Raw genomic sequence first — 19,690 nt, 5'->3', positions numbered from 1 at the left:
CACTGGGGACCCAACTGTTCAGTTCCACTTGGGCAATGCTCCTTCCTTCTCTCTTTCCTTCCTCATTTCTTCCATATGATGAGTCATATACTTAGAAATGGGTGCTCGGACCTTCATGCCCTGAATTCCAAGAGAAGGTGTCAGAAAGTCAGGCGATGACCTGGGTCCAGCTGCTTTGGTCTACAGGGAAAGATTCCAAGATGGGGGCTTGTCATTAATGTTTGTTATTTATCCTTCTTTCTGCAAGACGACCAATGACATCAGGAGGGGATGAGTTGACTTCCAAGTGAACTGGACCTAAGTGAGGCAGGGCTGTGCCAAGACATTAGGGGAGGGAAGGATAAGGTGTACTTTAATAGAAAAAAGCAACTGAATAACCATTTTCCTGCTTTTGGCCTCAGTTTCCCCATCTACAAAAAAAAAAAGTTACGACCAGCATTCTTTTTTTTTCTTTTTAACTTTCAGAAAGATATAAGAGAAACACAGAAGAGAAGAATAAACATTTCTCCTCAACAATGCAATGGACATATTCTCCTTACAACACCTAGTAGACCATAGAATCTCCAAATCCCCCTCTCCAACACACACACACACACACACACACACAGACACACACACACACACGCACACACACACACACACACACACACACACACACACACACACACACACGGGTTTCCATTCCATCTAAGCCTGGGCCCTTAACTCTCTATAAATTTTGTTACTTCCCTGGTCTTAGTTTTCTTTCTAACTCAGCTCCTTCCTCTCTTTCTTCATTCTGTTCTTTGCATAGATCCTTGTCAACTCTTGGTCTCTAGACCCAGAGCTTTCAGATCTCTCCTGGGAAGGTAGACAGGCTTTACCTGCTTATAACCACAACTGGCCACCTGCCACAGCCACCACCATGTCCAGCCTAAGGCAGGTGCATTTAAAACAGCAATAACAACAGAGGCCATGGGAGGTGAAGCCTTCCAGGAAACACAATTGGGCCATTCCCTCCAATGTGAATATAACCACTCCTGGGGTCCTTCACTTCAAGCAGTGCCACCACTGTTTTGCATGGTGATATCCAAGGCACCTTCTCAAACCCAGCCTGAGATACAAATATCTCCCATCTGTCTCCCTCTGAGCTCAGAGCTCTCTGCCTCCAGCTCTGCCAGGGTCACAATGCTCTCCCACTCCTTGCTCCTGTGCATCCTACTGCTCTGGCCTCAAGGTAAGACTTCCAATGACCCATAGTTTGGCATCACTTTAAAAACAGGAGTTTCCAGCGGGCATCTCTGACACAGCCTGAGGGTAAGGGAACTCCCTCCTGCATTCACTGTCTCTACACAGGATGCTTCATTTACTTCAATCTCTTTCTTCTTCTCCTTTAGAATCCCAGGCAGCCATTGAGCTGACCCACTCCCCAGACTCCCTGTCTGTGGCTGCAGGAGATCAAGTCACCATCAACTGCAAGGCCAGTTCCAGCATTAGCAAGTACATGGCCTGGTACCAGCAGAAACCAGGACAGTCTCCCAGGCTCCTGATCTATTATGCTTCCACCCTGCAGTCTGGGGTCCCTGCCCCGTTCAGTGGCAGTGGCTCTGGGACAGATTTCACCCTGACCATCAGTGCAGTGGAGGCGGGGGACGTGGCAGATTACTACTGTTTTCATTATTATGGTACTCCATTCCCATAGTGTTTCAGCCCTGAACAAAAACCTCCCCAAGCTGCTCAGCCCTTCAGCAGAGGGCAGCAGCTGTTTCCCCCAGAGTCACAGGCTTGGGGCAACCACTGCCCTCAGGGGAGAATTGGGCCCACTTCTGCCCTGCTGCAGGAGCCATTTGTCAAAGGGATGCTGGTAGAGGTAGAAAGAGTAAGAAGAGAGAGAAAAAGGAGGAAGAAAAAGAATCTTCTGCCTGGTATGCTTTGCTAAGGCCCACAAACTTTGCCATGGGAGCTGCTTCCAGGAGCTGGTCTCATTCTCTCACTGCCCTCATAAGTGAAGACAATGTGATATACACGGATCCACAGGAGGGAGGTCTTTCCCAGCTCTGTTTTTCATTTCTCTTTCTCAGGTCTCAGAGGCCATCTCCAGTCAAACTGATCTATATCTTGCTACTGGACTGAGATGGCTGTACAGAAGAGTGAGGCTAGTGACTTTGCACAGCCCTGCCTCACTTATATCCAATTCACTTGCAAGTCAAGACATCATTCCCCTTGTGTTATTGGTCTCTTCAAGAGTGTAGGATGAACAACAATCTGTGAGAAGGAGTAACTGCCCCACTGGGGACCCAACTGTCCCGTTCCAGTGAGGCAACACTCATTCTTTCCTTCCTCCCTCCATTCCTTCCTTCCTCCCCATGGAGAATCATACACTTGCATTTAGGGCCATTGACCAAAAGAATATAAATTGTTTGAAACTGAGCCCTGGAAGGCTTTCATTAAGCTCATTGAGATTCAAATGGAGCTGCTTCAAATATACCTTAAATCCAGATCACTCTGGCTCTCACTGATTGGCTAATATTAAGTCCCAGCCCAGGTCTCTGGGTCACTGTTTGAGTTTTGATGGCTCAAAGGGACTGTAAATAGCAATTGTTCCTGCTCTGGACAGAAACTCTGAGGCTTTTCCCCTCCCAAAGTATTTTGAGTCTAGATCTCCCCATCTCACCTGGCTGAAAATACAACAGCTGCTCACAGGCTGGGTCTCACAGTTGATTGGCTTGGAAACTTTGATATGCTCTCTTTCTGATCTGGGCCAGTTGGCATATTTTGAGGTAGCCTCCCAGGGGAAGAGACCAGGGCTTCTGTTGGTGCCAGACTTATTCTGGACATGTGATCGGCCTTGGCCCAGCTGCTGCTCCTAACTTCTCAGCTCAAGCAATGCACCAGCCTTGGCCTCCATGGTAGCTGGGATGACAGGCTTGGGTACCACGCATGGCTTAGGTACCTGGCCTAGTGTTGTTATTACTCAATCACTTCTTCTCCTGGTGTTTTCATGTCACTTTGCATCAGTCCATGATGATAACCTCCTCCAGGTTCTCTGAAACCAGCTCTTTCACTGTGCACTACTATTGTAGACCATAATTAAGTCAGCCATTCTCCAACTGTTTTCTTTAAGATGTCAGACTTAGGCTTAAATTTTAAACTAGTATTGTCCTTATCAGCCAAATCCATGAATTATGGATTCTTCTTGTTGTTCAGTCATTTTTGTCATGTGTGACTCTTAATGATGCCACTTGGGGTTTTCTTGGCAAAAATACTAAAGAGGTTTACCATTTCCTTCTCCAGTTCACTTTACAAATGAGAAAACTGAAGAAAATAGGGTTCAGTGACTTCCCCACAGTCACCAAGAAATTAAGTGTCTCAGGCTGTATTTGAACTCAGGTCTTCCTGAGTCCAGGGCCAGTGACCTATCTACTACAAAACAAAGGCCCTGGGGCAGAGTCAAGATGGAGGAGTGAAAGCAATGACTTACTTGAGCTCTACCCCAAGCCCCTCCAAATACCTATAAAAATGGTTCTACACAAATTCTGAAGCAGCAGAACCCAGAAAAAGACAGAGTGAACCAAATTTCCAGCCCAAGATTCTGGATGATTGATCAGAAAGGTATATGGCGCTGGGTTGATAGAGGAGCACAGTGCAGCGTGGGCGCGCAGGCAACAGTGAACCTGGAGCAGGCCTCAGAGGACTGAATCACAGACAGCTGTGATGGTTTCCAGACCTCTCAACCCACAAACACCAAAGACAACTTAAAAGGTCAGTGGGAAAAATCTGTTTCTGTGGTTAGAGAAGAGCTAGGTCAGAGCCAGTTCCAGAGAGCAGAGTGTGGGGTGCGGGGGCAGTGGCTGCGTCCTGAGCTTCTGGCCCACGGACTGAGGGGAATCCAGTGGCTGATCAGAGAAGGATTGCAGTGGCTGATCAGAGAGGGATTGCAGGGGTCTCTTTGCCAGAGCTGAGGCAGGAATTGCTTGCTTTGCCTATGCTTGTATCTGGGTCACAGTTCTGGGCAGTGGTCCTGGGGCGAGGAAGAGTGCTGGCGTGGTGGAGCTTGTACAGGCAGTACAGAAGAAACCTTCCTCACAGTTCCAGGACAGAAAGGAGTGATTGTTGTCACTAATACACCACAGCACAGGCCAGGAAAGGGGTGAACACCTCGCCCCTTTTCACACCACCTTGCAAGAACTGGAAATCTACAGGTCCCTACAAGTGTCTCTGAAAACAGTTCTAGAAACCCCCAAAGCTTGGGACAGTACATTCTCCACAGTGGAAACAGACTCTTACCTTAACAGACAGTTTAAAACTCAAGTAACTGGCTGGGATCATGAGCAAGTAGCACAAAAAGAGTCAGACTATATTGTCTTTCGTTGGTGACAAAGATCAAAATGGACAATCAGAAGAAGACAACAAAGTCAAAGCTCTTACATCCAAAGCCTCCAAGAAATATATAAATCAGTCCCAGGCCTTGGAAAAGCTCAAAAGGGATTTTGAGAAGCAAGTAAGAGAAGTAGAGGAAAACTGGGAAGAGAAATGAGAGTGATGCAAGAAAATCATGAAAAACAAGTCAACAGCTTGCTAAAGGAGACCCAAAATAATACTGAAGAAAACAACACCTTAAAAAATTGCCTAACCCAAATGGCAAAAATGGTCCAAAAAGCCAATGAAGAGAAGAATGCCCTAAAAAGAAAAATTTTCCAAATGGAGAAGGAAGTCCAAAAGTTTACTGAAGAAAATACTTCCATAAAAATTAGAATAGAGCAATTGGAATACGTGACTTTATGAGAAATCAAGACACTGTAAAACAAATCCAAAAGAATGAAAAAATAGAAGACAATGTGAAATATCTCATTGGAAAAACAACTGACCTGGAAAATAGATCCAGGAGAGAGAATTTAAAAATTATTGGACTATCTGAAAGCCATGATCAAAAAAAGAGCCTAGACATCATCTTTCAAGAAATTATCAAGGAAAACTGCCCTGATATTTAGAACCAGAGGGAAAATAGAAATTGAAAGAATCCACAATCTCCTCCTGAAAGAGATCCCCAAAGGAAAACTCCTAGGAATATTGTAGCCAAATTCCAGAGTTCCCAGGTCAAGGAAAATATTACAAGCTGCCAGAAAGAAACAATTCAAGTACTGTGGAAACACAATCAGGATAACACAAGATTTAGCAGCTTGTACATTAAGGGACCACAGGGCAGGGAATATAATATTCTGGAGGGCAAAGGAGATAGGATTACAACCAAGAATCACCTACCCAGCAAAACTGAGTATAATCCTTCAGGGAAAATGGTCATTCAGTGAAATAGAGGACTTTCAAGCATTCTTGATGAAAAGACCAGAGCTGAATAGAAAATTTGACTTTCAAATACAAACTGAAGTGGAATATGAAAAGGTAAAGAGAAATCATAAGAGACTTATTAAGGTTGAACTGTTTACATTCCTGCATGGAAAGATATAACTCATGAGACCTTTGTCAGTATTAGGTAGTTGGAGGGAAATTATATATAGATAGTTGATAGATAGATAGATAGATAGATAGATAGATAGATAGATAGATAGATAGATAGATAGATAGATAGATAGAGGGCACAGGGTAAGTTGAAGATTAAGGGGTCATATCTGGAGAATAAAATTAAGGATGAGAGGATTATACTAGGAGAAGAAGAAAGGGAGAGGTAGAAGGGTAAATTATCTCACAAAAAAAAACAAAAAAAAAGGCTCTTACTGGAGAGGAAACAGGGGAAGGTGAGAGGGAATGAGTGAATCTTATTCTCATAGGATTTGGCTTAAGGAGGGAATAATATACACATTGAATTGGGTATGAAAATCTGTCTTACCCTACAGGAAAATAGCAGAGGAAGGGGACAAGAGAGCAGGGGGATGATAGACAGAAGGGCAGATTGGGAAAGGGGGTAATCAGAAGCAAAAGAAAGAATAGAATGAATGAGGAGTAAGGATAGGATTGAGGGAAATACAGTTAGTTTTTCACCAACATGTCTTCTAAGGAAGTGTTTTCAATAACTGCACATGTATAACCTATATTGAGTTGCTTGCCTTTTCAATGTGGGTGGGTGGGGAGGGAGGAAAGGAGAAAATTTGGAACCTGAAGTTTTAAAAACATATGTTTAAAAACATGTTTTCACATGCAACTGGGAAATAAGAAATACAGGAAATGGCGTACAGAAGTCCATCATGCCCTAAAGGAAAATAGAATAGGGATGGGATGAGAGAAGGTTGGGAGAGACAGAAGAGAAGGCAGACTAAAGGAAGGGGTATTCAGAATGCATGCCATCTTGGGGTGGAGGGAGGGGCGAGATATGGTGAAAATTTAGAACTCAAAATCTTGTGGAAATAAGTGTTCAAAACTAACAATAAATAAATATATATTAAAAAAAAAAAACAAACCAAAAACGAAAACAAAGAGAAAAACCAAATGCCCTGATCCTGGAGTACCAGAATCCAAGGAGAAGCCCCAGATTTCCTCTTAAATAATGAGAGAACAGCTGAATAAAATGTGGTATATGAATATGATAAAACACTATTGAGGTGTAGGAGCTGATGAAAGAGGCTATTTCATACAATTCAGGGCAGTATGAACTGATGCAGGATAAAGTGAATTAACCCGGGACAACAATGTGCATAAGGACATCAGCATGGTCAAGGCAAACAACTCTGAACCATGTCTGTAGAGAAGCTCTGAGAAGACATGTTAACCACCTCCTGCCAGAGGGAGGAGGGACACCAGATGCAGAAAGGGGACTCTGACACTCTCTAGAGTCATTCTGCTTGACTGGGATTGTATGTTACAGGGGATTTGCTTTTCTTTATTTCTTTTCAATTTTTAATTCAGGAGTGAGGCAAGAGCAATCATGATGGAGGGGAAAAGTAGAGTTCTGAATCATCTTTTCAAGTGCACAAAAAAGAAGAGAAGGAAATATAGATAAGTAGGACAGTTTGCAAAGACAGGGATGGACTTTATACTATTATTGTTTTGCAAGCTGTGTGAAAGACAGGTTCATAGTTTCACGCAGAATCCTCTTTCTGTGTTCTGCTGAGGGTATGGAAATGCTCTTCTCTTAGTGTTTTAGTTCAACAACGAAAATTTTAAATTAAAAAAGCACACCCAGTCAGACACCTGCCACAGACACTACTGGGTGCAGCATGAAGTATGGTCATTAGAGAAAAGACTGCAGGGGGAGATCACAGTAACATGAGAATATAAGTGGAAGCTTCTCCATGTGTTTGTTTCCAAGGAAACAGGAAGCAAGTGGAGTCAGGAAGTGACAGTGAGGAAGAAGAGCATTCCAGGCACTTGGGACAGCAGTGAAGGGGCGCAGAGTTACCCACCTTCAAGAATGGAACGGACGTTGTAAATTGGCAAATCAGATTTATACTGAAGTTTTTGCTATACACCCATAAGTCTGTGATGAACTCAAAGATTCCCACTGAGTCACTGAAGAATGGGAATTGGGAGCAGATTGTAGAATTTTGAGAGTGTGAAGAGACTAGGAAATACAGAGGGCAGGTAGAGATACTATGTTTATAAGGTTTATTAATCAATCAGTCAAAAATATTTCTGTAGTACCTTTTAGAGTCTTTAGGTTCTTTCACATCTCAAGTGCCACCCTCTACATCAGAAGGTGCCATCACCTTCCCCCTGAAAATCACCTCCTATTTATTTTGCAGATGCTTAGATATGAATGTGTTGATTACCCAGATGAAATGTAGCCATAATGTCTAGCACAGAGGAATCACGTAACAAATTCCTGGTTGAGGGAGTGAGTGTTGAAAAGGTATCCTTAACAACTGTCAATGCCATGAAATCTAACAGAAGGGTTAAGAATGGTGAGAGGCCAGCCTGACTGCAGCTGGTTTAGCTTACAGGGAAAGATTCCAAGGTGGGAGCTGGTTTGTTTGTTGTTTATCCTTCTTTCTGGAGGAGGACCAATGACATCAGCAGACGGATGTCTTGACTTGCCAGTGAACTGGATTTAAGTGAGGCAGAGCTGTGCAAAGACATCAGCCTCATTCTCTCCTCCAGACTCTAAAGAGGCCCGTGGCAAGACATAGGTCAAGATGACTGGCACAATGGCCCCAGATGCAATGGAAAGAGGTCTTTCCCAGGGCTCCGTTTTTCTTTTCTCTTTCTCAGGTCTCATCTCCAGTGATCCTGATCTATGTGTCTCTGCTAAACCCAGATGTCTCTCCTGGAGAAATTGAGGCTGGCGACTTTGTACAGCCCTACCTCACTTAAATCTAATGGACTTGTAAGTCAAGACATCATTTTCCTGATGTAATTAATCTCTTCAAGAGCAAAGGATGAACAATAATCAGGGAAGAGGAGAAGCTGCCCCACTGGGGACCCAACTGTCCAGTTCCAGTTAGGCAATGCTCCTTCTTTCTTTCCTTCCTTTTTTCCTAAAGTTCTATTCCTCCCTTACTCCCTTTCTCAATTCCTCCCCATGGGGAATCATAGGCTTACATGTGGGTGCTCTCACCAAAGAAATGTAAATTGCTTGAGACTGAGTTCTAGAAAATCAGTTTTAGATGAAGCATATTGAGATTCAAATGTAGATACTTTACCAGCAGTTATAGACAAATGGTTCAGGTTCTCACGGATTGGCCTATTAAAAGTCCTAGCCCAAATCTTTCTGAGTCACTATTTGGGTTTTGATAGCCCAGAGGGAGTGTAAATAGCAATTGCTCCCTCTCTGAACAGAAACCCTCAGGGTCTTCCCCTCCCAAAGTGTTTTGTGACTTGATCTCCCTTATCTCACCTGCCTGGAAATGCTTTGGGTGCTCACAGGCTTGATTTCACTGTTGCTTGGCATGGAAACTTTCTGAGCATAGGAAAGGAGATGATGTGCTTTAACTGGAAACTGATCTTGAATTACCATTTCATTCCTTTTGGCCTGTTTCCCCATCCACAAAATGAAAGGTTGAGACCACCACTCTTATTTTTCTTTTTAGTTTTTGAAAGCTATAACAGGAACAGAGAAGAGAAGAATAAATTTCTCTCCTCAACAGCTCAGGGGACACATTCTCCCTATGCCACCTAGGAGATCACAGATTCTCCAAAGTCCCATCCGTCTCTACTTCATCTAAGCCTGTGTCCTTAGCTAAGGGTCCTTAAATGCTGTTGGTTCCTCAGTCTTGGTATTCTTCCGAACTCAGCTCCTTCTTCTCTTTCTTCATTCTGTTCTTTACATAGAAACTTGTCAACTCTTGGTCCTCAAACTCAGATAGATCTGATCTCTCCTGGGAAGAGAGGCCCTTACCACCTTCCTTGCCACCCTTCCTACCATTTATAACCACAAATGGCCACCTGCCACAGCCACCACCAAGTCCAGTTTAGGGCACATGCGTTTAATATTGAAATAAAAAAAGAGACCACATGAGGTCACACTTTCAAGGAAATACATTTCTGTCCCTCCCTTCATGTGCATATAACAACTCCTGGGGTCCTTCAGTTCAGGGTGGGCCAGCACTGTTTTGCATGGTGATATCCAAGGGACATTTCACAAACTCAGCCTGAGATACACATATCTCCCATCAGTCTTCCTCGGAGCTCAGAGCTCCCTGCCTCCAGCTCTGCGAGGGTCACAATTCTCTCCCAGTCCTTGCTCCTTTGGCCACTACTGCTCTGGCCTCAAGGTAAGACTTCCAATGAGCCTTAGTTAACATCTCCTTACTAAAGGAAAGAGTTTTCTGTGGGCATCTCTGCCACAGCCTGAGGGTAAGGGAACTACTCCTGCATTCACTGTCTCTACACAAGATTCTTCGTTTACTGAAATCTCTTTCTTCTTCTTTAGAATCCCAGGCAGCCATTGTATTGACCCATTCCCCAGCCTCCCTCTGTGTGGCTCCAGGAGACAGAGTCACTCTCAGCTGTAAGGCCATTTCCAACATTGTAAAGGCAATGCAATGGTACGAGCAGAAACCAGGACAGTCTGCCAAGCAACTGATCTATGATGTTTCCACTCTTCAGTCTCGGGTCCCAGTCCGGTTCAGTGGCAGTGACTGTGGGACAGATTTCACCCTCACCATCAGTGCAGTGGAGGCTAAGGATGTGGCAGATTATTACAGTTTTCAAAATAACAGTGCTCCACTCCCACAGTGTTTCAGTCCTGAACAAAATCCTCCCCAGGCTGCTCAGCACTTCAGCAGAGGGCAGCAGCTGCTTCCCCAGAGTCACAGGCTTGGGGCAACCACTGCCCTCAGGGTTCATTTCAGCCCTGCTTCAGGAGTCATTTGTCCCAGGGATGCTGGTTGAGGTAGGAAAATTAACAAGGGAGAGAAAAAAGAGGAAGAGAAAGAATCTTCTGCCTCCTGTGCTTTAGCCAGCACCAGGAACCTTGCCCTGGGGGCTGCCTCATTCTTACTCTGTTCTGATAGGTGAAGACAATGTGATATCCATGGATCCAGTGGGAGAGAGGTCTTTCCTAGGTCTCAGTGCTTCACTTCCTTTTCTCAGGTCTCAGAAGCCATCTCCAGTCATTCTGATTTATATCTTGCTACTGGACTCACATGGCTCTGGAGGACAGACTGAGACAGGGGACTTTGCCCAGCCTTGCCTGACTTAAATCAAATCCACTTGCAAGTCAAAACATCACCTGCTTGATATCATTAGTCTCTTCAAGAACAAAGGATGAGCAACCATCTCTGAAGAGGCATAGTTGCACCACTGGGGAAGATGTGTAACAATTAGAACACTAATGCATTGTTAGTGGAGATGTAAACTGGCCCAAAAATTTAGTGCTCAATATCTTATCAAAATGAATGTGGAAAGCGAAAAATAAATATTTTTTTAAAAAAGAATGAAGGACAAACAACAATCTCTGAAGAGTAGTAGCTGCCACATTGGGGTCCACAACTGTCCAGTTGCAGTTAGGAAATACTCCTTCCTTCATTCTGTCCTTTCTTTCATTTTTTTTAAGGCAATTGGTGTTAAGTGACTTGCCCAGAGTCACATATATAGTAAGTAAGTGTCAAGTGTTTGGTCTAAGGCTGGATTTGAATTCAGATGCTCCCCATCTCAAGGCCAGTGTTCTATCTACTCTGCCACCCAGCTGTCCTTTATTTCTCCCTTTCTTCCTCAATTTCTTTCTTACTCCCTTCCTCCCCATGGGGAATCACACACTTGCATTTGGGGGCTCTCACCAAAGGAATATAAATTGCTTCAGACTGAGCTCTGGAAAACCAGGCTCTGATAAAGCCCATTCACACCTGTATGTCATTCTTAGTGGAAACACTCAAACCTTGTTGCTTTTCTCTCACAATTGGCCATCCTATTTAATTAGAAATGTGGCACAACTACACCTGGGTCTCATTACTTTGTCCAATCGCTTCCTCCTCAGGAGGATGTTATCCATATGTGAATTGGATTTAAGTGAGGCAGGGTTGTGCCAAGACGTAGGTCTCACTCTCTCCTTCAGGCTTATCAGAGGCCAGTAGTAACACATAGGTCAAGATGATAAGCAAGATGGCCCTAGATGCAGTGGGACAGAGTTCATTCCCAGGTCTCAGTTTTTCATTTCTCTTTCTCAGGTTGCAGTGACCATCTACAGTCATCCTGTCTTGCCACTGGACCCAGACATCCTGATCTCTGTCTTGCCCCTGGACCCAGATAGCTCTGGAGGTGAGAGTGTGACTGGTTCCTTTGCACAGCCCTGCATCACTTAAATACAGTACACTTGTAACTCAAGATATCACCTACCTCATGTCATTGATCCTCTTGAAGAATGAAGGACAAATCAGATGTAAATTATTGGAAAAATTTCAGTGGCTCATGGGTAGACCAGGCTAACATAATGAAGATACCAACTCTACCCAAATTAATTTACTTATTCCCTGCCATATCAGTTAAAAAATTATTTTACAGAGCTAGAAAATATAAAAACAAAATTCATCTGGAAGAACAAAGAGTCCAAAATATGAAGGGAATTAATTGAAACAAATGCAAGGGAAGGTGGCCTAGCCATACAAGATCTAAAACTGTATGTTAAGGCAGCAATCATCAAAATTTCTTGGTACTCACTAAAAAATAGAGTGGTAGATCAGCGGGATAGGTCATGTGCACAAGACACAGGAGGCAATGATTATAGTAATCTACTGTTTGATAAACCCAAACACTCCAGCTTCTGAAGTAAGAACTCACTGTTTCACAACAACTGCTAGGAAAACAGGAAAACCACATGGCAGAAACTAGGCACAGACCAACATCTTACACCATGTACCAAGATAAGATCAAAATGGGTACACAATTTAGACATAAAGGGTGAAACTAGAAGCAGTTAGGAGAGCAAAGAATGGTTTACCTGGTAGATCTATGGACAATGGAAGAATGAATGGCCAAACAAGAGAGAGAAACATTATGAAATGCAAAATGGAAAATTTTGATTACATCAAAGTGAAAAGGTTTTGGACAAAGGCTATGCAAGCAAGATTACAAGGGAAGCAGAAAGCTGGGAAACAATTTTAACAGCCAGTGTCTCTGATAAAAGCCTCATTTCTCAAACATTTACAGAACTGTGTCACATTGATAAGAATACAAGTCATTCTCCAACTCATAAATGGTGAAAGAATATTAACAATCAGTTTTCAGATACAGAAATTAAAGCTAAATATAGCATATGAAAGTGCTCTAAATTATTAATGATTAGACAAATGCACGTAAAAAAAAAACTCTGAAGTACCATATCACACCTATCAGATTGGCTAACATGACAAAACAAGAAAATGATCAATGTTAGAGAAGATGTGGGAAAAGTGGAATACTACTACATTGTTGGTGGAGTTTGAACTGATTGAAAAATTTAGAATTCAAAACCTTGTGAAAATGAATATTGAAAACTAAAAATAAATAATTTTTTTAAAAAAGAGTGGGGGACAAACGATAGTCTGTGAGTACTAATAACTGCCTCACTGAGGACCCAACTGTTCAGTTCCAGTTGGACAATGCTCCTTCCTTCATTCCTTCCTTTCTTCCTCAATTTCTTTCTTCCTCACTTCCTCCCAATGGGGAATCTGACCAAAGGAATACAAATTGCTTGAGACTGAACTCTGGAAACCCAGGCTTTGATAAAGCCCATTCAGATTCAAATGGAGATACTTCACTAAGATTTCAATCCACAACACTCTGGCTTTCACTGATTGGCCAATATTAAGTCCCAACCCAAGCTTCTGTGGGTCACTGTTTGGAATTTGATGGCCCAAAGGGAGTGTAAATAGCAATTATTCCTGCTCTGGACGGAAACCCAGAGATCTTCCCCTTCCCAAATTGTCTTGGGCCTGGGATCTCCTGATCTTAACTGGCTGGAAATACAACAGCTGATCACAGGCTGGATCCCACTGTTGATTGACATGAAAGCTTTGAGGTGCTCTCTTTCAGATCTGGACCAGTTGGCAGGTCTTTAGGCAGCCTCCTGGGGAGGAAGAGGCCAGGGCTACTACTGGTGCCAGACATGGTATGGACACCAGATCTGGCCAAAGCCCAGCTGCTGCTCCTAACTTCTGAGCTTAAGCAATGCAACAGTCTCAGCCTCCTTGGTAGCTGGGATGACAGGCTTCGGCCACCATGCATGGCCTACGTACCAGGCCTAGTGTTGTTATTACTCAATCATTTCTTCTCCTGGTCTTTTCATGTCATTCTGCATCAGCACAGGTTTATAAATTTCTCTGGTTTCTCTGAAATCAGCTTTTTCACAGTGTACTACTATTGTAGACCCTAATTTAGTCAGCCATTCCCCAACTGCTTTCTTTAAAGACTTCGAACTTATGCTTTGTTAGCCATTACTCAGTTCATTCTAAGAAAGACAAACAGGGGCAGCTAGGGGACACAGTGGAGAGAGCACCGACCCTGAAGTCAGGAGGACCTGAGTTCAAACCTGGCCTCTCAGACTAAACATTTCACACTTACTAGCTGTGTGACCCTGGGCAACTCACTCACATGCAATTGCCTAAAAAGAACGTAAAAAAGAAAAACAAAGACAAAATCCGACTGCATGTACACATTTATTTCTCACTAAGTTTGTGAAATATGCATACAGAGAGAAGCATGAGAGTTCACTGTGAAAATGAGCCCAAGAATGTATAGACCAAAGGGCTATTAGATCTTCACAGTAATTCCCTCTCACCCTTCCCTCCCTTCCTGCCTCAGGATGCCTATGTCAGCCAAAATTAGAGTCTCCATAGGTGTTAACCATGATATGAGGAAGGAATTTCTTAATGGGATAGATTGTAAGTACAGTAAGAAAAGAGAATATCAAGGTGTCCATTGAAATAACTGATCCAGGATTTCTGTGTTTCTTTTATAATTAACATGAATATGTATAGCATAACATGGGATAATATGTGTCCATAAAATGCCAACATAAGAAAATGTCTCATCATTCAAGATAGCGTCCAGTTCAAAGCATCCTGTCCTTGGGAGTCATAAACAGAAGAATGCTCCGGATCAGTTTCATCCAGCCTTCTAGTTAGTTGCTGACACAGGAAGGAGCATTTTGGTTGCACTCAGAGAGCAAAACAAAGCATGTCTGTTATACCAGAGCTTGCAAAGCATTAAGGTAGGTTAAGCTGAGAGTGGCCAAAAATGTCTTTCTCTTCATTGTCCAATCTAGGTTTAGGACTTTTTCAGATCTTGGGGGTCTCAAAAATGGTTCACATCCCCCTCCTTTAGGTCAAAGGTGTGCCCAAAGATGCCACCTGCAGGCCAACCCAGGTATGGGGAAGACTTCACTCTTCCTCACACAGTGAGAAGAGATATCCACTTGTACCTGGTGCCTTCAGATGATCCAGGAGTCCACATCCACAAGGTGGCAGCTGTGGGAGTCCTCAGAAACACCTGACAGGCTCTTAGAAGACATATACACTGGCAACTTAGAATAAATAGCAAAACATAAGTCCTTGGTTAAAGACACATAAAGATGGTTCAGGTTCAAACAATACAATGAAGTTTTTCTCAAAATTCCCATAATTGCACAATTACCTTAAGTCAGGAATGGATTAAATCACTCAGAGGACTCACAATAGACTGGTTTTGTCAAGGAAATTCACATGTCACGAGGTAACCAGGAAAACAAAAGCAGAAACCATACAATGGCAACTAACATTAGGTGTCCTTGTGTCCCAGTAACCTATTCTCAATGTCTAGTTAGTCAGCACCTTTTAAGTCCCAGATATCTCATGTAGTTATCTGGTCTCCAGATATCCTTTCTAGGACAACAAGTTTTATTCTCAAGACTTTTCTAAAAGGGAGTTCTGCTTCTGTGGTCCAAATCTAGAAGTTCCTAGATAATTCTGCCTTAGTATAAGTTAGTATAATCACCTAAATTTGATTCTCCAATTCTGAAATTTCAGAGAATTTCAGTTTATATACCAGTGGCGGTTTCGGTCCTTAGCTAACTCCTGCACCTGGTATATGAATCTTTTAATATGTGGGGTCCAATCATGAAATGAGCTCTTCTGCCTTTTAAAATTATCAGACAGAAACTTTCATAATGGAAAATACAAATTTGAAAACTTATTACCAAAGGATCCCTAAAGCCTGAATTTCCATGAAAGATAAATTTTGGAAGCCGATGATATAGACCTCCATATAATTTTTACAGTAAACAGTCTAATCTTATAGCTTTTCTCTCAAAATTTGCTATCATATTTAATGAGAAATATATCACATTACACCTTTGTCTTGTTACTTTGTCGAATCATTTTCTCCAGGAGACATTCACTATCAGCTGCAAGGCCAGTTCCAGCATTAGCAAGTATGAGTACATCAGCATGGTCAAGACAAACATCTCTGAACCACATCTTTAGAGAAACTCTCAGAACACGTGTTAACCACCTGACAAAGGAGGATGGACACCAGATGCAGAAAGTGAACTCTGACGCTGTCTAGAGTTATTCTGCTTGACTGTCCTTCTATGTTACAGGGGATTTGTTTTTTTTTATTTCTTCTCAATTTTTAATTCAGGAATGAAGCAAGAGGAATCATGAAGGGGGAAAAAGTAGAGCATTGACTCATCTTTTTAAATGTGCCAAAAAGAACAGAAGGCAGTATAGATATGCAGGACAGTTTACAAAGACAGGGATGGGCTTTATTTTATGGTTGTTTTACAAGCTGTGTGAAAGAGAGTTTCACAGCTTCATACAGAATCCTCTTTCTGTGTTCTGCTGCAGGTATGGAAATGCTCTTCTCTTAGTGTTCAACGTTAAGTTCAACATTAAAAATTTGAATTGGGTCAGAGCCAAGATGGTGGAGTAAAAGTAGTGACTTGCTTGAGCTCTCCCTCAAAACCCTCCAAATACTTGTAAAATAATGGCTCTAAACAAATTCTAAAGCGGCAGAACCCATAAAAAAAATAGAGTGAAACAAATTTCCAGCCCAAGGCAACCTGGATGGTTGATTGGAAAGGTATATCACGCTGGCCAGGGGAAGAGAACAGTTTAGCATGGGCTGGCAGACAAACCAGGCCAGAGCAGACCTGGAGCAGGCCTCAGGGGACTGAATCATGGGCAGCTATAGTGGTTTCTAGAGTTCTCAACCCATGAACACCAAAGACAACTTAGAAGGTCAATAGGAAATGTCTGTGCCTGTGGTGAGAGAGAAGTGAGGTCCCAGCCCCTGTTCCCAGCTGCTTCCAGAGCTTCTGGCACACACACTGAAGGGGAATCAAGTGGCTGATCAGAGGGGGATTGCAGAGATCTCTCTGCTTGTACAGGATTCCTTGCTTTGCCCTTGCTTGGATCTGGGTCACAGTTCTGGGTGGCAGTCCTGGGGCGAGGAGTGCTGGCATCGTGGTGCTTGTAGTGGCAGTGAAGAGAAATCCTTCTGTTCACAATCCTGTGAGACAAAAGAGTGCTAATGGTCACTCATAGATCAGAGCAGAGGCCAGGAAAGGAATAAACACCTCGCCTTAATTATAGCACCTTGGAAGAACTGGAAATTTACAGGTCTCTAGAAGTATCTATAAAAACAGCTGCACAAAACCCCTGAAGCTTGGGACAGTACATTCTCCACATTGGAAGCAGACCCCTACCTTAAAAAAGAGTTTGTAACTCAAGTAATTGGCTGGGATCATGAAGAAACAGTGTAAAAACAGTCAGATCATAGAATCTTATTTTAGTGACAAAGAAGATGAAAACATACAACCCAGAGAAGAAAACAAAGTCAAAGCTCCTACATCTAAAGCCTTCAAGAAAAATACAATTGGTCCCAGGCCATGGAAGAGCTCAAAAAGGATTTTGAGAAGTAGAGGAAAAACTAGGAAGAGCAATGATAGTGATGCAAGAAAATCATGAAAAACAAGTCAACTGCTTCCAAAAGGAGACCCCCAAAAATACTAAAAAAAATAACACCTTAAAAAATAGCCTAACCCAAATGGCAAAAGAGGTCCAAAAAGTCAATGAGTAGAAGAACCATTAAAAAAAAATTCTAAATCAAAAAGCACACCCAGTCAGACACCTGCCACAGACACTACTGTGTCCAGCATGAATCATGGGCATTAAAGAAAACACTGCATGAGAAGGTCATCCTAGCAAGAAAATGAACTGGAAGCTTCCCCACGTTTTTTCTAGCAAACAGGAAGCACATGAAGCCAGGAAGTGGCAGTGAGGAAGAAGAGCATTTCAGGCACATAGGACAGCAGTGAAGGGCCACAGGGTCAGGAGGAGGGTCCTTTATGAGAAACAACAAGAAGGCTAGAGTCACTAGATCATGGGGTACTTGGAAGGGCTTGAATGTCTTTCTGGATGTTTCCCTAGCAGTTAGTGTTTTATTTATCCTTTACTTTTATATTACTATCAACATTCTGGCCTTCAGATGTACAACAAATACCTGATTGAGGTTTCATCATGAATATGTTGAAGCTACATCTTTCCTCTGTGCTATGTACTTCCATAATATTCAAGAATTTCAAAAGAAAATTTGCTATTATATATTATTATTATTATCTGCTTAGTAACAAAATATGCCTCATTAAATATTTAGGAATTTTTTTTTCATTTTTAAGCAATTGGGGTTAAGTGACTTGCCCAGGGTCACACAGCTAGTAGTGTCAAGTGTTCTGAGGCCGGATTTGAACTTAGGTCCTCCTGACTTCAGGGCCGGTGCTCTATCCTGCACCACCTAGCTGCCCAACAACTTTCAAATATCTATTTTTGTCACATCCTTTTAAAGCCCAACTCATAATCTAATAGCATCCAAATTAAAAGTGGAGTTTTTGTCTAACAACATTTCTGGTTTGCAATGGTCTCTCAAATTTCATAATATAAATTTCAAAATACGATATAATTTAGGGATGCAGTAATAACACACAAAAAAGTCAACTTCAGATAATATCAGTTGCATTTCCAAATTATCACATATATTTTTAAAAATCATTGATGTTATTATCTTTGGCATTTTAAATCCACTTTAGACTTATCAGGTATCAGGAATACTTACATTCAATTAAAGAAACAATAATAATACATTGCTCAGCATATGCCACTCACCATGCTGAGCACTTTATCTCACAAAAACAACCTGGGGAGATGGGTACCATTAATATTCTTCTCTTTGAAGATTAGAAAATTGGGGCACAGACAAGATAACTTGCTAAAGTCATGTAGCTAATAAGTTTCTGCAACCAGACAAAAGGATTTGGGGTCATCAAGGGCAGAGGCTGGCTGGCTTCCCCCACCTTGTACTGCCATGCTCAGTTCTACCAGGAGCACCTGGACCTTCCCAGGCAGCAGCAGGGCAGAATCTTCCAAGGGCTAGGCTTGTCCTGGATATTGACTGACTGGGCTTTGGGGGATATGGCAGAGTGCACTACCTAGGGGCTGCGGTGGCTGGTGCCAAGATTTTCCCATTGGTGGTGGTTCCTGGTGGCAGGGCAAGGTGAATGAATGCTGGATATGGGGCCTGATCTACTGCCCCCAAGCTGCAGGCTCTATTGGGGCTAGGGCCACTTGTAGCTGCTGGGGTAGGGTGGTCAGCATGTGTTGCACCTGAGTGATACACCCAGGCTTTCCTAGAGGGGTGGGCTGCAAGTTGCCCAGGAGCACAGGGCATTGGGGCCGCTGAAAGTGGGACTCCACTGTGGCTGCTGCCACCCTCTTCCCTCAAGTGGAGAAGGGTGATTCAAGTTGCCCTACAGTTCTCCAGCATTCTCTTTTCTTAATCTGATATGACATGAGAGGGGTTAATAGAGAGAAATAGGCTGTTAGCAATCCCCATAACTGAGATACACTCATTACTCCAGGGCAAGGCAGTGGGGAAGGCAGAGAGGTTGACTTAATTTTCCAAAATCTCAGGAGTTCTCTCCTGCAATCTTAAAAAGATTAATTTCCAAACTCCTTAATGATTCATCTTCAAACTTCCAAAATCTGCTAAGACATTTTTAGTGGTTCTACAATTTTGATTATCTAACTTTATTTCCATACTAACAACTTGGCCAATGTTATGAAATGTCTTACAGACTTTTCCTCCTTTTTTATAACCTAATCTCCCATGGAAAGCCTAAGGTGGGAGTTAGTCCTACTTACTGAGACCACTACTTCAGCTATGACTTCAAAATAATAAAAAAATTCACTAATCTTTCCCAGTGTTTTCTGTCTTACAGCACTTACAAGTTTTTCTGGCTGGCTACATTTTAAATCTTTCAAGGTAACAAAATGTAGTTTACAGTGCAAAAATAACAGACATTTTATGAACACTA

At 42.5% G+C, this 19,690-nt stretch overlaps 1 pseudogene across 1 annotated transcript in view; it reads left to right on the top strand.

Annotated features, from left to right (window-relative positions):
- Positions 1 to 1,681, top strand: part of LOC110192420 (immunoglobulin kappa variable 1-8 pseudogene) — a 37,528-nt pseudogene extending 35,847 nt beyond the window's left edge. The window contains exon 2 of the transcript XR_013484393.1: positions 1,377 to 1,681. The product of XR_013484393.1 is annotated as an immunoglobulin kappa variable 1-8 pseudogene (transcript). The remainder of the gene's footprint in view (positions 1 to 1,376) is intronic.
- The last annotated feature ends 18,009 nt before the right edge of the window (positions 1,682 to 19,690 follow it).

The sequence above is a fragment of the Phascolarctos cinereus genome, unplaced genomic scaffold, assembly GCF_003287225.1.
Source record: "Phascolarctos cinereus isolate Bilbo 61053 unplaced genomic scaffold, phaCin_HiC Scaffold_2;HRSCAF=192, whole genome shotgun sequence".
Classification (NCBI taxonomy): Eukaryota; Metazoa; Chordata; class Mammalia; order Diprotodontia; family Phascolarctidae; genus Phascolarctos; species Phascolarctos cinereus.
This window is presented reverse-complemented; position numbering and strand designations above follow the sequence as displayed.